The sequence below is a fragment of the Carassius auratus genome, chromosome 27 (assembly GCF_003368295.1).
Source record: "Carassius auratus strain Wakin chromosome 27, ASM336829v1, whole genome shotgun sequence".
Lineage (NCBI taxonomy): Eukaryota > Metazoa > Chordata > Actinopteri > Cypriniformes > Cyprinidae > Carassius > Carassius auratus.
In genome coordinates, this window is record NC_039269.1 from 4,837,398 (window position 1) to 4,850,320 (window position 12,923).

Sequence of the window (12,923 nt, forward strand, 5' to 3'; positions counted from 1 at the left end):
AACAGTCTAGTCCTATGGTATAGTAAATTATAATACAGTATAGTCCTATGTTATAGTATAATATAATACAGTATAGTCCTATAATATAGATTAGTATAGTACAGTATAGTCCTATATTATAGTATAGTACAGTATAGTCCTACGGTATAGTACTGTATAGTACCATATAGAATAGTAAAGTATAGTCTTATAGTATAGTCCTATGTTTTAGTATAGAATAGTATGGTACAGTACAGTATAGTCCTATGGTATAGTATAGTACAGTATAATCCTAGGTTATAGTATAGTACATTATAGTCCGATGTTATAGTATAGTATAGTATAGTACAGGATAGTCCTATGGTATAGTATAGTACTGTATGGTCCTATAATATGAATTAGTATAGTATAGTACAGTAAAGTATAGTCCTATGTCATGGTATAGTATAGTACAGTACAATACAGTATAGTCCTATGTTATAGTATAGTATAGGACAGTATAGTCCCAAGGTATAGTATAGTACGGTACAGTTCAGTATAGTCCTATAATATAATTTAATATAGTATAGTATAGTACATTAGAGTCCCATGTTATAGTATAGTATGGTACAGTACAGTATAGTCCTATGGTATAGTATAGTACAGTATAATCCTAGGTTATAGTATAGTACATTATATTCCGATGTTATAGTATAGTAAAGTACAGTATAGTCCTATGGTATAGTATAGTACAGTATAGTCCTATAATATGAATTAGTAAAGTATAGTACAGTAAATTATAGTCCTATGTCATGGTATAGTATAGTACAGTACAATACAGTATAGTCCTATAATATAATTTAATATAGTATAGTATAGTAGATTAGAGTCCTATGTTATATTGTAGTATAGTATAGTCCTATGTTATAGTATAGCACAGGAGAGTCCTAAGGTATAGTATAGTATGGTACAGTACCGTATAGTCCTATGGTATAGTATAGTACAGAATAGTCCTATAATATAGATTTGTACAGTATAGTATAGTACAGTATATTCCTATGGCATAGCATGGTATATTATAGAATAGTACAGTACAATACAGTATACAGTACAGTTTAGTCCCATGGTAAAGTATAGTCCTTAGTGTAATATAGTCTAGTATAGTTTCTTTTGATGTTTAAGTGAAGTCTAACCTGAAACGGTTTGCAGAAACTAAAAAACATTGGTGTAGGATTTCAAAGATTTTTACTCAGAAACTGCTAGAAATTTGTGATATGTAGCCTGAAGTAGTGTTTTTTGTAAAACGTATTCCTTTAATCTTGATATAGAATTTAAATATTTTTTTTCAGTGTAAAATTTACGATCACAGTGTTACTTGCATAAATTCAAGTCACTTTGCATAAAAGCATGTGCGAAATGCACCAATGTAAATGTAGATTGTTAACGCGCCTGCTATTGAACACATTTCAAAATGGCACCAGCGGCGTTCCTCCCAGAGGGGGTGTATATGTCTTCATGACACGTGATCAAAGTCTTCTTTCTCCCAATAATTTATGCCCTGCAGCAGATGGCTTGTCAATATCAATATATTAATTTAGAAGCAGCGGCACGATCAGGACAGCTGTTTGTTAGAGTCCTGGGGTCGCTGCAAGAGAACAAGGGCAAAGAAAGGAGAAACACTAGCAGAGATTACAGTGAGAAATAAAGAATCTCCTGCAGATCAAATGAAAATGTAAAGCTATCAGGGGAGGATTCAGTCTGATTAAACTGAACAACATTGACAATAAAGCTGCAGAGTTTTACATCAATGATCTGTAATGAGAAACACCAGGTTATGAAAAAGCTACAATCCCATTCCCTTCGCTCACAATGATATTTGTAATATTGCTACCATATAAAACAGACGTGCCATTACCTCCATATTCTTCACTTTTCTATTTGATAAAGATTTTTTTTCTCTTCTGCTCACTAAGGCTGGGTGAACAGAGGAGACTCTCTATTTGTACGTGGTCAGTTTTCCAGTCAGGTGCTTTGAGTTCTCTGTATATCTGGTGGAGTCCGGCTGATTTTGCTGTGAAACTCTCATGCATTTTAAGCGCTAGACATGAAGCACATGAGAGTTCTTGATAAGCACCTGTTATTTTAAAGGCGGTTAATGGCATCTGAACTCTCTTGACCTCTGAGCTTCTTCCTTTGAATGCCAATTAAACGTTTCCACCACGTGACACGTCATAAACGGTGCCCCGTTACATAACATCTCTCCTGGAGAATTAACACAAACAGCTGACCTTTGACCTTCTCTGAACCCCCTGAACCTTTCTGAAGGAGGCTGAAAGTGAACTGGTTCAGTTCAGCCATTGGTTTAGTGAAAAGTCTCTTTAGATTTTTAATAAGTCAATCTTTTTTAATGCTCTGATGTCTGTTTGTGGAAGAGGAAAGCAGGACAGGAAAACCAGACGAACAAACGGACTCCCTCACTGCATTAAATATGGGTAAGACTCCTATATTGTCCAATAAAATCTTCTGTAGATATTCATGCGCCCATAAAACCTGCCGCAGATGCTAAATCATTTGCAAACATGCAACATTGTTTTGCATCTCAGTAAATGTTTCTGGTCACTCAAGTGCCTTTATAGATCTGATTATGGTGATCAGAGCTACTGCACATGAGGGGTCACCTCTGCTGACCTTTGACCTCTGACATATGGCAACGAAGTGCACTAAAAATGTGCTCAGTAAAATTTGACCTGGCATACATACACAATGACGTCCTCCTGTAAAAAACACATAAACACGTTTTATATGTATGTATTGTATGATAAAGATAGATTGTATACAAAGAAGCTAGTAAATGTATTGTTATTTAAGAAAACCAGGGGTATTATAATTAACTAAACTAAAACCATAAAAATATTACTTGAAATAAAATTATTTAAATGAATACATTTTAACTGAAATAAACATAGAATATATAAAACAAACAAATATATAAAACCATAGATGTTTAAAAATAATAATAATTGCTATTACAAAACATAAATTAACTAAAACATTAACTGAAATGAAAACGTTAAGTATAAATATAAAAACCTATTCAAAATATTTATAAAAACAATAACAATATCTCAATGGTAAGTGAAAATCACTAAAAACATATCCATTATTTAAACTAAAATATTACCCTGAAATAAATAAATGAACTGAAATAAAAATGAAAACATAAAAACTTACAAAAACAACTTTTCTCATTTACATTTAGTTTAACATGATAAACTAAAAACAACCCAAACATTAAATAAATTACTAATTGCTTAAATTAAAAAAAAAAATATATATATATATATATATATATATATATATATATATATATATATATATATATATATATATATATATATATATACTCTAGAATCATATCTCAATTATAATAAAATTAGTAAATCATGTAAAACAGTTTGTTTGCATGTCATATGCATTAATTTAGTCTTTATTTTTATCTTTTTTTTTCACAATATTCGGAAAAACCAATAACAATATGCAATTTCCATTAGACTAGAGGTCCATATTACGGTAACCTGACCTTTAAAAGGTCTTCATTGTGTATTTGAGACAAGATTTAGAGGCTTCCACACATCTCATCCCGGAGAGGACAGCTCTCAAATAGTGAAAACAAAGCACACAGGCCAAATAATAGAGCACATTTTTACCACCTAAGTCAAGGATATGGATCAATACTAATAACAATGCAGCGTTGCAGCGTTCAGGGGCTGCAAGCACACACACACACACACACACACACACACCCTCTCTTCTGTAAGGGCTCTCCAATCAGTTTCTCAACTCTCATCCACGGTGTGTTTTTATAGAGCCTGATTGCACTCGTCGCATCGGCGCCGCAAGCCGTGACGAAACACAATGAAGATTTCTGATGCACTTAAGTGCAAAATGCCTGCAAGCAACAAATTCAGAAAAACTGACGAGTCTGTACGAGGAAAAAAGCATGTGTTGCATTCAAAACAATGAGTTGAATAGTATTCCTCTTAAAGCCTCATCTCCTGTTCATCTCTGGGCTGGTACCTTTTCGAACTGTACAAATATGCATCGTTACTGAACTAATATGTACCTTTAGGGTTGCACGCTTTGGTGGTAAACAAGGTACAAAAGAGTCCCTTTTGAAAGGCAAATGCCTCATTGTTGTGTTAGCAATTTAACGATTTTCTTATTGTTGCTGCAACTTTTAGTAATGTTTTTGCAATATTTAAATAGTCTACATTTAAACACCAAAATAATAATATAAAATATCTGAGGGTGGACAGGGCCAAAAGTGTTTAAACCGAACGTGTGAACTTTTACCCTGTCATCACGCACCGTTTGTCCACATTAATGCATGAGTTTTGAACACGTTTGTTTTGTATGTGTAGACAAGCACAGTCTGGCCATGTTAAATTTTACGTTTAGTTTGAACACTTTTGGCCCTGTTTGCCTTCCATATTTAGCAACACTGCCCCAGTGACGGCTTTTGTAGATTTGATGTTGTTGTCTGTTTTGTTTTGAGAGTGTAACATCATTCACAAGTCTCTATAAACCACCTGAACATGTGAAAACCAGCTTCACTGTCTCACTGGAAATCAGAGTGTTTTCATGTTGCTTCCAATTCCGAGGATTATTTGTCATCTCCAGAGTAAAGGATTTTTAAAAGTCAACCTGCAGCCCTTCTCTCTCTCTCTCTCTCAATCCCCCTGATGCTCTGCGGCTTCGATCGATGCAGTATTGATCAACTCTCTCTATCGCTGGCCAACCAGACTAATCACCCAAACACAAGCTCAACACTCTCACATACAGTAAACCTGAGCAACACACACACACTCAGCATCACACACACTTCATCACGCACTTTCTTCTTCTTTGCATGCTCAGTGTGCAATCTGAAGTCTCATAATGCTACTATGCACATTTAATGTTAAATGTTATGCATAAGATTTATTATAGATGCATCCAGTGTGCTGTTTTCATCTCGATTTGCTTATTGTGAAGCAGAATCTCTGTTCCCAGAATAAATGACATGCTTTCCTCACACTCTATCTCCAGCGTTTTCCATCCTCCTTTGTTCCCTCGCAAAATCAATATTCCTGTGGAAGGGGAAAAATGAGGCTGCCATATTTCTCCTCTGGTTATGATCGGAGGTTTGAAAGGATCCAGGTGCAGATGAGAAGAACTAGGGCATCTTTGAATGCAAGCATCCAGTTTAATATGCTAAATTAATATGCTTTAAATACAGAATTCATCAGATCATTGTTTATTTTCGTGGTGCCGATTTCCACTTACTGATTATAGAAATGACTTCCTTTGGGTAAAAGAATTGTACAAATGTCTATTCGGATGCATAAAGATATTGAGGACATGCGCGATGATCACTAACTACAATATTATTCACAATTAAATATATTTAGTATAAAAATGTTTTAATAGATTTTCAGGTGCAGAAGTTAATCTGCCACATAAAACAAAATGCAATGAAATTCACCCATTTCAACGTCATTGTGGCATAAAATAGAAATAAATGAAATATTTTATACAATATTTTGTCTGTGGCAACAATTAATCATAGTTTTTCTTTCATGACACTGAGCTCTCTTAATTAAAGTAATATTGTAAAAGCAAGAGCGCTGTTGTACTGAAAATTGTGAATGCTTATTTTTATTAAAATAACATGCAAAAAAGTAAAATATTTTAATATAAATATTTAAAATATGCAAACAAAAGCTACTCAGAAAAATATTTAAAAAATTAAATAAAATATTAATAATAAGATAAAACATTTTTAAATATCTGATTAAATATAATTGCTGAATACACACACATAAAATAGATTTAAATTCACATACAGCAGAAATAGGATGTTAGTATGCCAGTGGGTTCACTGTAGTAATGCAAAGATTTACTTTGCTGCATCTAAGCACCTGAACTGAACAGAAAGCATTTTTACCAGATAATGATGAAGCTCCTGAACTCTTGACTAATGTTATTCTGATTGACTCACTGCCTCCTCGCTCCTCTGTTCTCTGCTCCCATTGGCTGGCGGTGTGTGATGGGAGCCTCTCATTGGTCCACATTCAGGGTTTATCAGCTGATATTAAGCGATCAATTAATCCCCGCAGTAATCCAGCTCTGATTACGTACAGCTCTGTCAACACAAGATAAGAGCACCGTATCATCCCTCAAACTGACCGGACCGACCCGACCCGATCAAATCAGCCTCGGGCCTGCAGTGGACACTGAGTGACCCTCGACCTCAGCAGACTTTAACATTCACCTGCTCAAACTTCAGAAAAGATGATTCAAGTTTTTATACTTAGTTCCTGTTTAAAAAAGCTCAACTGGGTTTTTTCTTTTTTCAGTTCTTAAATAATGAAAAGGGAGAGTTGAATGAATGCTGACATTTCATTTAGTGCATTCATCACTATTCATTAGATCATAGTAAAGTTCAAAATGTCTATTAACCTTTTCTTGGTTATATGAACATTCCATTTTACACACACGGGAATGTTACTTTTAAATGTTCCCTGGAAGTTCTGAAACAAGTAACATTTTAAAAAAAAAATGTTACAGTGAACATCCAACTAAAACATTTTCAAAGCAAAATGTTCCATGAGCGATGTATCAATAACATTTTGAGAAGATTATTAAAGTCCAGATAACACTGTACAAACATGCGTTTAATGGTATGCTTTAAAACTGTTTCTTGGGAACATTCTGTTGTGTCATTTAGCAGACATTGTGGGAACGTTACTTTTGAATGTTCTCTGAACGTTCTGAAACAAATAGTAACATTGTTTTTTAAAGTTAGACAAACGTCAAAATAAAATGTTTCAGAATAAAAACATTCCTTGAGTGATGTATAAATATTTTTTTTCTAATGTTTTGAGAACATTATTAAAGACCAGAGAACTTTGAACAAATGTTATTTTAACAATACTGGAGGAATGTTGGTTCATAACGTTGAGAGAACGAGTGCTTGCCTTTAGTGGCTAATGAATCAAAAGTCTCACACATTTTCAGAAAACATCTTGCTTTGTGTTGCAAAACAAGGTCAGGTCAAGTCAAGTGCATTGCATTGTGGGATACAGTATTCACAGAGTGCTGTATTGATACATCATAAAACCTGCATGTGCAGAAAGATGCTGCTCTGTGTGAAACTGGGCCAGAGCTTCTGACTTCATTGTGTTCCCAGAGAGATTTCAGATATCTTTGTCTTAATAAATTCCTTCTCTCCTCTGTCAATGATCGAAACGCATCTCCTCTGCTGGAGGAAGAGAAAAACAGAGAGTTTGGCATTCAGCGCTACTGTAGAGTCCAGCACAGAATAGAGATGAGACCGAGCTGACTGCATGAGGAGATCAATATCTGTTCTTAATATGCTCTGCACAGCCATAACACAATATGTGTGTGTGTGTGTGTGTGTGTGTGTGGGCTTTTTATTTTGGTGTCGTTTTGTGCAAACTAGTAGTTGTGTTGGCACATGAGAGGTCAAATTCATGATTTATGATTTAGGACAGAATTAAAAATATATCCTGTATCCTGAATCTGAATCATAAATGTTGACCCACTACATGCTCACATAACTATAGTTTGCACAAACAATAGACAATAACATTTCATTTTTATTATACTTTACTTCATTGCTATCGGATTCAGATAAATATCTTTATCTTTTTGGGGATGATGCTGTGTATAGACTATTTAAATGAAAATATTGTGGGGATGTGTATGTGTGTAAGGAAATATACAGCCCATAAAAGCATAAATAATAATGTTTAATTAGTAGATGCATAATGAAAAAGTGTGAATCTCTTCGCTTAAATAAATAATATTCATGCAAATATACATAGCCCATATTTTATACTTATATATACACACACACACACTTTGAAAAAAATAAAGAAAGAAACGAAAAGGGGGAAAAATGCCACTCTCTCTCTCTCTCTCTCTCTCTCTGTGTAGAATTTATCGACTTTTCCTTTTCAATCCATCTCTCTGTCTGTTTCCTAGCAACCGGTGCTCCAATGAATTTAAGGCCCGAGATGTTTTGTTATTTCATTTATTAATATATATTTTTATAAAAGATGCTTCCTGCATGTGTTAGAGTTGATCTGGTGATAATTATAAACGGAGCATGTTTGGACTCCTGTGGAGCAGCTTTAGGTGCAGTTCAGGACAAAGTCATCGATCCCCAAACATACGTCATCATCTGCAGAGGAAAAGCTTTCGGATCAGTCGAGTGTCGTTCTTCATCAGCACCTGTTCGACAGATGAGCATCATGACCGAAAATGTAAAATCATATAAAAATACATAACAATCACGTTGCATGCATGCATTGAGCATGCGACAATAACACAAATCAAAACCAACAAACAAAAACACATAGGCGTATTTATATGCTGGATCCGTTATATTTAATCTATATGGTGTGTGTGAACGCGTGCATGCATCTTTTCAAATGCAGCAATATACTTTTAGCATACTGCGTGGAAATAATAGTTCCTGAGCTCATTCATAATGAAGTATTCTGATGCATGTCATGTGCATATATCCTGCAGGTACAGCTCCTGTGAGAGTTGAAGGCATTTGTCTCATCGATTGCTGCCACAGTCGTGTTTGAATTATGAATTTATCCAGATGCAGATTCGTCTTTAAGCCTGAAGACACATGATGCTGTTTTCATTACGAAAGCACAAGATACGCATACAGTGGAAAACACTTTGCATTTTATTTACAGCTTATAAAATTCATCAGGCCTTGACATAAAATAAAATCACATTCTCAAATGCACGGAACATGCAAAAAAGCAAGCATGCAAATAAATTGCATTTAAATGCAAACCTAATATTTTGACAAATATAAAATAAAAAGTAGGCCTATTAATAATGTATATTTGATTTTTTTTAGATAAATGATAATAAGTACCTACTATTATTAGGCCTGTTAGTATTATTACACACATTCCCGAATTCGATCTGCTGAAACTAACTTTTAGTTTTACTATCAATTATTGGATTTCATGAAGTCCTCTTTGAGAGTTCTACTAGGCCAATAGAAATATTTCGATTGGAGTTCAATTAAAATAGTTAAAGAATATCCTTTTAATGAAAATCGTAGCATGAGCACAGGACTCCTCCGTAGCCTACGTGCAGCACAAACCAACTATTTTTATAGCCTAAATGTTTTATAATAAATAAAACTTTATTATGTAAAGGAATTAGGGCTGTTCATTTTCCTTGATTCTCCAATAATATAGGCCTGTAGGTTATATATATTTTATGTTTTGCAAATGTTTACGTGCAAGGACGGTTTTAAAGCGTTCTTCGTGAAAAACTAAATTAGAGATGGCATCTGTTTAGATTAGCGTTCACACATCAATGCTAATGAGTTACAGGAGAGTGATAAATGTCCTTTATCTTGTGTTTCCGAGAGAAGCGCGCGCTCGCGTCGAGCAGCTTTCGCCTGATTTCGTGTTTCAAGAGCTGCATTTGCAGCGTAGACCCAAAAAGACCCAAATCTGTGTATTTCCATTGATCTAAAGACTATTGATTTCCGATCACATCGATACTTGCACACAGAAGATCTGAAAACACGCACATCTGCGGCGCGCGATTCTGACAGAGAGAAAAAAGTGGAATGCGACAACATGAAAATAAAACTTTATCAAAAGCATATCGTCGGAAATATTAACTTCCACAAAATAAATAAATTACTTGAAAATAAATGTGAATTAATTAAACAGAAGCTGAAATAGGCATTAATCAAATATTGTTATAAACATCTGAAAATAACTTCCCGTAGTATTTTAAAGCTTTGATTTAATATTTTTTTCACGTGTTAAACTCGAAAAATATATATTTTGTTCAATGTCAAAAACTTCGTAAAACGTTTTTAAAATGTAAATCATGAATAAAAAATTAATAATAATGTTTTAAATGAAATAATCATGTTCATGCGACGGCCCTATTAAAATAGTTATTTATTAATAATAATGAAACCAATATTTAGCATTGCTATTTTTTACAATATAATATAGGCTAATAATAATTACTCGATGTTTACACATAATTCCGTTTTGAGCGATTGAAATAAGACTGTGAAAGTCATTCTTTGACTTTCTCTGGTTGTGTGTGTCTCCCGCTGATGTCTGATCAATTTCATCAATAACCGGGATAAACTCTCTTTTATCACATAAAAATAGACAAAGTTCCCTTCAAACAAGATTTGCAACAAAGATCCGATAAAGGAAAAGACAAACTGCAGGAAATTTGTGTCTAACATAACTTTTCTCTGTTAACTCAAACGTTTATTTGATAAATAAACTATAAGGTGTAACATGTAAACCACACAAGATTAAATGAGCAGAAATAGTGCGACGCAATTTAAAGCCACGTCGCTTTACATTTAAAAACAAATATTAAAAGAAAATAAAACTGGGTGTTAATGTTAATCATTTACTAATGGAGTAAATCTGTAAAATGCAAAAGAAAAAATATCCGAAACATGCTTTACATCAGGCTACATTTGTACAAAATATAATAGAAAGGCTGAAAATCATATTGTAAGTAATTAACTACTAACAACAGACTACATAAAATAGGTTACAGATTGATGCTGATGACTTGCACATTATAGGTTTATAATAACAGGCTAATTGTGGTCATATCAAATAAATCTTCAGCAAATAATAAACTTAGGACATTTTGACTTTTTACTGAATCAAAAAACCACATGCATTTAAATGCATGAAAAACTAGTGAAGTTTTACACACTCGTGCAGATAAAGACGCTTTACTGTTTTGGCATACACATTTTATGCATTTAACATTTTATACATTTGTAAATTCAAGCAAATTGCACATAGCTGCAGTGCATAAGAGAGTCACACACGGGTGTCCTGTCAGAGTCTGTGCCGGTGCACGGGTGAATTACCGGCGAGCGCTCGCGCATCCATCACGCCGGTGCACAGGCAGCCGATACTGAAGCTCCAGAGCCGCAGCGCGCGCACAGAAACACATTCACTGCCGGCTGCAGAAGCCTAATTCATTTCCAATAGAAGTGCTCATCAATAGAGGGACATTAAAGCGAGAAGACACAGAGCTCATTTGTGTAACGTTGACTAAGACAGTCTAAAGTGAGGCCATTACTTCTGCAGGCCTCTCTCAAAGATGTGCTCACATTAGAAGCATCCTAAACACAGCAACACCGATGGTGAGAATTAAAATAATTAATAATAATCTAACTACCGCAACTTTCAAAAACGAGGCAACTATCATGATGTTTATCTAATATTATTGGTATTATTTCATGTTTATTCATGCAAGTTAAAAAAATGTGTTTCGTTTGGTTACATCTAAATAAAATCATATATCAAATATTATTTCATATTAATTAACCTTATGCATAATGTTGCAAAATACTAAAAAGCCATATCAGGAAGAAATAACCGCTTAAAATAAATTGCAAATTTTACAGCATGATAAATTACCGAAGGCCCATAAATAAGCAATTCGGTGAATTTTAGACATCCAAAATATTAAGCTTATATTAGGAGAAATTAGAATTAAACAAGCTATTGTAAAATCAAGTAAAAAGCTAATAACAAAAATATTAATAGGCTACACACCGAAGAATATTTCTGCAGTTCCTGCAAGTAACGAGATTTTTACAGCAATATTATTTTTTATATGACATTATAATTATTTTATTTGTAATTATTACAGAAAATACCTGTGTTTTTAGGAAAGCGTCGACTGCGTCTCGCCGAACCTGCTGCTGCTCGCTTTGCGTTCATTCTTCTCTGCACCAAAACTTTCTGACCTATGTGGCCCCCCTCACCCCGGGTCAGAAAACATAATTAATCAGTGTCAGTCGATATATTGATCCGATTTATCAATGACCACCCAAAAGGAACTACATGCATTTCGTGCCAACGCAGGAGAGCTGAACAGTTACGCGACATGAGCATCACCACTTATGTTATAAATCTAAAACATGCTTTAGTTTGCATGCACAATTATGCTAGAAAATATCAATATAATATGATATTTTAAATAAAAATTATATTTTGACCAATTATATGTTTGTATATGGTCACGCGAGTGTTTTCAATACAATAATCAAGCATTAAGATATTTGCATTTTCAAAAAGAATAAAACAATTCTTGTTAGAGAAGTAGGCAATTATGCAAGCCTATATTTATGGTTATTAACATATATGAGAGGATAGCAGGCCACATATTGTCTGTTGTATAAATATTATATTATGAAAGAGGCCACACTCTGTTTGGGTAATACTCTGGTAATGTACAAGCATGTTGTCCTGTAGTTAATAATACAAATAATAAGAAAGAAAAAAACATTCAACCAACATACAAAACTACCAAATTTTGCTATAAATTTGATCGCAACATACACTCATTGCTGTTGATAGTGTTAAATACATGATTTTTACTCTACATGTATGCGGTATAGTCCTCACCTCACAGTCACCACTGATAAGATGCTCCTAAATATAAGAAGACTTTCACAGTAGTCTATCCTTTTCTGTGAAGCTGCTTTACAACGATTTGGATCACGAGAGGAGTAACAAATAAACGGGAATTGAATTATGCAGCACAAAAGCAGTCATATACATCACAGGTGTATTTATAGCAATAGACAACAATACATAGTATGGGGCAAAATTATACATTTTTCTTTTATGCCAAAAATCATTAGGATATAATGTATTGTTACTATATTAAAACTTTATATTTGATTAGTAAATTACATTGCTAAGAACATAATTTGGACAACTTTAAAAGCGAATTTCTTTATTATTATTATTATTATTATTTTGCACCCTCAGATTCCAAATAGTTGTACCTCGGTCCTGTTATTTATTAATCTTTCAGATGATGTAAAATAAAAAAATAAATAAAAA